The sequence below is a fragment of the Myodes glareolus genome, chromosome 3 (genome assembly GCF_982192425.1).
Source record: "Myodes glareolus chromosome 3, mMyoGla1.1, whole genome shotgun sequence".
NCBI classification, from domain to species: Eukaryota; Metazoa; Chordata; class Mammalia; order Rodentia; family Cricetidae; genus Myodes; species Myodes glareolus.
This window is the reverse complement of record NC_142028.1, coordinates 48,545,040-48,551,446: the sequence shown is the minus strand read 5'-3', so window position 1 is coordinate 48,551,446 and position 6,407 is coordinate 48,545,040. Positions and strand designations below refer to the sequence as shown.

Below are 6,407 nucleotides of genomic sequence, written 5' to 3'. Positions count from 1 at the left end.
GCTGAGAGTCTCAATTTGTGGCTAGATGGATTGAATAATATTTTTCTATTCCTGCTCTTATTATGACCATGTCAGACTTGGCCATGACTGCAGTTCAAATGTTGAACACACAAAGGGTTCCTGTGATAGAAACGAGCCTATAGATACCTTCTTTATTAGGTTACCAAACTGTGAATTTCTAAGCAGATTTTACATTCTGTAGGATTTGAATGCATCGTGTTATTTTATGAAGATGTCTCTGTACTGTTGCCAAAGTTTGTTTCTAATGTTATACTGCCTGCAACTGGTGTGCCAACAATATATATGGATAATGAGTATATGAAAGAGTCACATTTAAAAATTTTCTGAAATATGTCTTAGGAGATTATAGGATATAATTTATGTGACTCCGTAGCATGAAACTTTGGTATTCAATATTTCTTGAACCAATTGAAAATTTTCTTCTGAGTAATTAATTTAACTCTGAATATTTAAATGTTCTTGGGTAAAATTATTAAATAACTACAAAACCCATAAGTTATGGTGTATTGGTTTCCAACAGAATAAAGACTTGAGTTTCAAGGTAAAATATGCTTTGACCAAATAATGTAAAAACATCTGTACATGTTTTTATTTAATTATTCTCTATTACAGAGTTCTAATATATACCTTTGTGTATTATGACATATACATATAACTGTGCATATACATATGTATAAATATATGAATTTCTCAATAAAATGCATCATTTCTCTCTTTTATTACCTACAGCTTTTCTTTCTGTGAATTTACTTTCTCCTGGTCAACTCATGTTCAAATGTATTGATTAGAAAATTCAGGAAGACCTGCACATGGATGGAGTTAAAGGTGAGTGTCTGAGCTCCCTGGTGGACAGCACTTTTCTCTAGACCCTAGCCCCCCTCTCTACAGCATACAAATCCAGTGCCCCTCCCCCACCCACTACAACCCAAGAACACAAGCAGCAGCACCCTACCCCACCAGCCATCTTCCACCACATTAACAACCAAGGGAGTCACAGACTCTGCCTGCAGTTGGAGCAGAAGCAGCCACCAGCACTGACTGGAGGAAGAGTGACTTTTGGAGCCACAGGCTTCACCTGCGTCTATTGGCAGAAGAGATGGGTAGAGGGCAGTGTAAGAACACATTCAACAACATAAAGAGCAATGTGGCACCACAAGAAACTAGTGGTTCTAAAACATCAAGAACTGAACATCCCAATACAGACGGAATGGAAGAAAATGACATTAAAAGCAGCTTTAGGAAGACGATAAAGGCCCTTAGAGAGGAAATAAAAAGAAAATTCAGCAAATAAACACTCAATTTTAAATTCACACTATACTGACTATCATTATGAATTCTCATACATCCCTGTTCCACCTTGCCTGGAAGGTGAATGATTATTTATCTAGTGCATCCATTTTGTACGCATGACATTGCAGTTAGCCGTGTATCAGTTATCTTAGTTATCAGACTCTATCCCATGGTATGGATTTTGCTTCAAGTCACTTTATTTTACTTACTAGTGATGTAGTGTACAGGAATGGTGACACCGTCAAGTCCATTATGATACAAACGAGCTACAAGAGGTTCTTTTATCTGAAAAGATACATTTCTCAGCTAAGACAGGAAAAAAGTGTGTGCCACAGCTTCTAAGAATTGTGTTGATTTGCTAATTTTCAACCCTGATTAGTTTATAAATTAAACTTTGTTATAGCAAATATGTATGTATATATATATATATATGCATATGTGTGTGTGTATATATGAGATTTAGTTGTGTCTACACTTGGAGAGTTTCTTTGAGGATCTTGAAGTACATCCCATATAAATAAGGGGGATACAAGGATGATAAGCATTTTCTCTCAGGCACTTTAACAGACTCTGCAACTTCCTTCTGAACTCTGTGGCTTATGGTGAGAAGTGGGATGTAATTTGTATTTTGCTTTTCAATAAAATGCCATTTTTTTCTTGTTCATTTCAAACTTTCAAAGAATCCATCACAGACAAAGGGAAACTACTCTATAAAGATTTTTGTGTTTCTTCTGAAAGATTCTATATGAAGACAAAAAGAGATCTTTATGAATAAAGCTAATGTCTCTCCATTTGCAATGACTTCTCTATTGGAGAGGAAATGTACTTGAATATTCTGCAGATTTTGACGGAGATTTTGTAAATCAGACGAACAAGAGATGGACTAACAAGAGAAAACCAGAAATACATGCATCTAAATACATTTAGATATGGGTAGCAAGAAGGAGAAAAAAATAAGCAGGCAAGTGATTTGGAGAGATGGCTTGGAGATTAAGAACACTGCCTGCTCTTCCAAAGGTCCTGAGTTCAATTGCCAGAAACCACATGGTAGCTCACAGGCATCTGTAATGAGATCTGATGCCCTCTTGAGGAAGGGACCTAGTCAGTCGTCCTCATCAGCTTCGACCACAAAAACCAGTATGGACAATTCCAATAGAACTGCCAAATAGGCTGCCCATGCATTCTTCAAAAAAAAAATGAGGGGTGATTTCTGAGTTTTTAGGAGCAACATATTATAAAAAGACAAATAACTAGAATAGCTAATTCAAGGGAAATAGTAGTTTCAGCAAAGTTAGTGATCTTTAAAATATAACATGTAGGAAACCATTCAGTTAGACACAAGGTTTTGAATTTATGCCACTTCATGTCTAACATATTATTTCTTTCTCCTACTTTTGTGAAAAATATTTAAGAAGTCACACACTACAGTTTAAGATGACCCGCAGTATACTCTTTATCCAGGTTAACTTCGTACACTAGAACTTCTTCTCTCAGGCTCCTGGGTGCTGGGACTATACGTGTACCACCACTCCCAAATAATGTAATATTTTAGGATTGATAATTTGTTCTGAAATATTGTCCCTTGTATTAAAGATAGTAATTTTTATTTGTACATATAAAAACATGCCTCATACTATAAACTTAAAGAGTTTATTTTTCAGAAATTTTTATTTTAAAGAAATACTGGTAATTCACTTTTCAACTTTTGATACAGTAGATTTAACTGAATGATTTTAACTATTATTTTTATTCTCTCAAAACAATTGTATTATTTGCTGATTTTCAATTATACAACAATTCTTAATTTAATTTGTATCAATATTCTTAATCTATTACAATAAGAAAATGACATGTTTCATCATTGAGATACTAAAGTATGTTCACATTGTACTTTGACATGTTTCATCAATGAGCTACTAAAATATATTCACCATGTACTTTGGTCCATGTCTCAATTAGTCATTCAAACACATTGAAAAATTTTTAAAATTATGGAGAATGCTAAAAGGTCATTAGAAGCTTTCAAACAATTTGCAGTCCAAATTGGAAGGGCATTATAATGCAGACCAGGCCACAAGTGAAGCAAACAACTTAACCGGTTAACCTAAAGATGATTTTTAAAATCTAGCACAACAGATGAATATACAATGCTGTTGCATTTCAAGAAAGTTACTCTATTTTATACTGCTGCTCAGCATTTTGAGAAAAGTATGGATGCTGGTGAAGATTTGATATGTGAAGGGTTTTCCCTTAAACTGTGCATTGCCATGAACATTACAGCTCTCGACTGCCGACCTTACTTGCGTGTAGACTGATTCACCAGTCATCATATCAATGTTCTGTTTAGAAGACTCATGGGGCTATGGTCTACTTTTTATAGTCTACCTACTACTGTGTAATGTGACTGTGAATTTGCCAGAAATTTTCTTGTTCTTATTTGAATCTGGGAATGATTTTTTTTCTACAACTATTTTATCACAGGGAGGAGTCTGCTAATCAAAGCACAGATTCACATTAAAGTAGATGAGCAGGCTCTGCAAAACAGGAAAACACTGGGTGATGTCACTGTTATTTCTATTGTTAACATAGCCTTGAAGGTTCAACAGAGCAAAATGTTGACAGGTGTTTTGAAAGAGATAAAAAAATACTTCCTTTTTGATTTCTTTTGTGGGTCTAGGTTTGAAATCACTTACTTTTGAAATGGAGTTACTGGAGAATTTTGTGTTTTCACATGTTTGTACTGTTCAAGAACCATCAGTAGAGATGCAAAAACTCTCTTTGTACAAAATAAACTCTTAAGTATCGACTAACTACTCTGTTTATTGGTCCCTGGCAGCCACCCTGAGTCTACTTAGCAGAATGAAGAATATTTTAAGTGACTGGAAACAAAGAAATGTATTTTCTTTGCTCATTCTGGATAAAAAAAAAACTATGTGATATTTTCTACAATATGTTTGGCTGAAATACCATGCTCTGAGGAGCTTTGAAAAGAAAAAGGAGTATGTACATGATCTCAAATGCTACAGGCAAGTCCAATTTCTCTCTCAGGGAACAAAGGTTTAAAAACTGGGCAAATAATTTAAGACCGAAACTTGAAAGATTTGTGTCCTTGGCCAGAAGGCATACACATCCTTGAGTGTATCAGGAAATTGCAGGAGTGTTTGGAAGCTTTAGTTTCTAGTCTGGTCTCTTTCAATATTTTCTCTGTTTTTCACAGCTTCCTGGAAACTCTATAGGAGAGTATGACTGAAACCCATGCCAGAGACAAAAATCCCTTTTGGTGAACTAGTTTGATGAGAGATCAGCATTTTAATGGTAGAAATTTATATGTCTACTATAATATTCACAGTGGTAGGATTGATATTTGAACCCTGCAGATTCAACTGCTGTTTTAATTATTTCTCCTCTCATTTATTATAAATATATACTCAGATGATCTTGTGGCAGTCTAACTCCATATGTCTGGGACCTTAACAACTGCCTTACAAAGTCAGAAATTCAGCAAAAGGAGAGATCCCCTAAACTTTATTCCCCAAATTTCAGACCATATACTAAATGAATTCAGAATCTAAACTTCTGAGGAGAGAATAATTTGGGGGTTAGTAAATCTGGAAGCTATTGAGAACAGATAGTTCCGTCGTGGAATTAGTCCTACCTCCCATTTCTCTCCAAACACAAGAAAGGGAAACATCACATCAGCCCCACCTTAGGATTTATAACACTATATGAAATGGTCTAGGAAAGGCTCCTGTGTGGTTGAATCTGCCTAACATGAGTACAGTCTCATACCTGATTGTTCAACCTTGAACTATAAAGTAAATTCCCATGGGATAATTCCCTAGGCTTAGAATTTGCAGTTACAGGTGTGATGATCCTAACAGCAATTGAATGATTGTATGTATGATGATGCTGCAAATAGGACCATTGCAAAATAATAATAGTAATCACATTAGTGTGTGTGTGTGTGTGTGTGTGTGTGTGTGTGTGTTTGGGTGAGAGACAGAGACAGAGACAGAGACAGAGGGACAGAGAGAGAAAGTATGTGCATGAACATACTAGGACATCATTGAGAATCATGAAGGGAAAACTACTTTTTCCTGGTCAAAATAATTAAACCAGTATTTACCTCCAGTCTTAGGAGAAAACAAGATATTCTGATACAATACAAAGACATTACATTCTACTGTTTCTTCCCTTAAGAGTTCCAGATAGGGCCATCAATCAGAGACCATCCCATACGAAAGATGATTTTCCTGAAGATGTGTCAAAGACAAGGGAGAAACAATTATCCCCTTAATGAGACAATGCCCTTATATTTATAAAAAGCTCTTCCACAATGCAGCTGCTTGCAAAACTTGCACCATTAAGCACTTTTAAACTTGACTACTTTTGTATTTTGTTTGTTTGTTTTTTCTAATGAATGATGAGATAGAGAGAGATACAGACACTTCTACTTGCCAAAACTCATTAACCTTATACAGAATAGATATGTTTTATTGACTGTAACTTATCTCTTATTAAAGATAATTTTATAAATGGAGCCGCCAATATCCAAAAAGAATATTCAATAGCAATTTAATATTTTCTGTGTTTAATGGAACAGTAATACGTGGTGAATATTAAAAAAGAAAATCTTGTTAAAAATTAATACCACAAGAATTAAGGATTTAGTTTAAAAGGCTAATATTTAAATATTTTCTAAGTGCCCAGTTATAGTTATGTACATATAGGTGTGCATATGAAGAAACAAATATCTCATTGTTGATAAACCCAAATGCTGTAATTTGTTTGCTAAAAAAATTGAAATCTAATTTCTTTAAAACTGTAATATTGTTACAAATTCATATTTATTTTTGAAATACTGTTAGGTAAACTATTACCTGTTATTGCTGCATGCTTCTTAATTCCCATCTCTCAGCTGGGAGCTTACTTTTGTACTTTTGTGTGCATTGTAGTTTCCATGCACTCATTAAATGAAGATTTTGGCGTGAAAATACCAACTTATATAATAAGATCAAGCATTCTGCAATAAAATTATACATACACACACAGTGTGTGTGTGTGTGTGTGTGTGTGTGTGTGTGTGTGTGTGTGTG

General features: G+C 34.7%; 1 non-coding gene across 1 annotated transcript; it reads left to right on the top strand.

The window, feature by feature from the left end:
- The first annotated feature begins 5,041 nt into the window (after window positions 1-5,041).
- Window positions 5,042-5,232, top strand: LOC125403326 (small Cajal body-specific RNA 16). Its single transcript, XR_007232915.3, has one exon.
- Window positions 5,233-6,407: the final 1,175 nt, after the last annotated feature.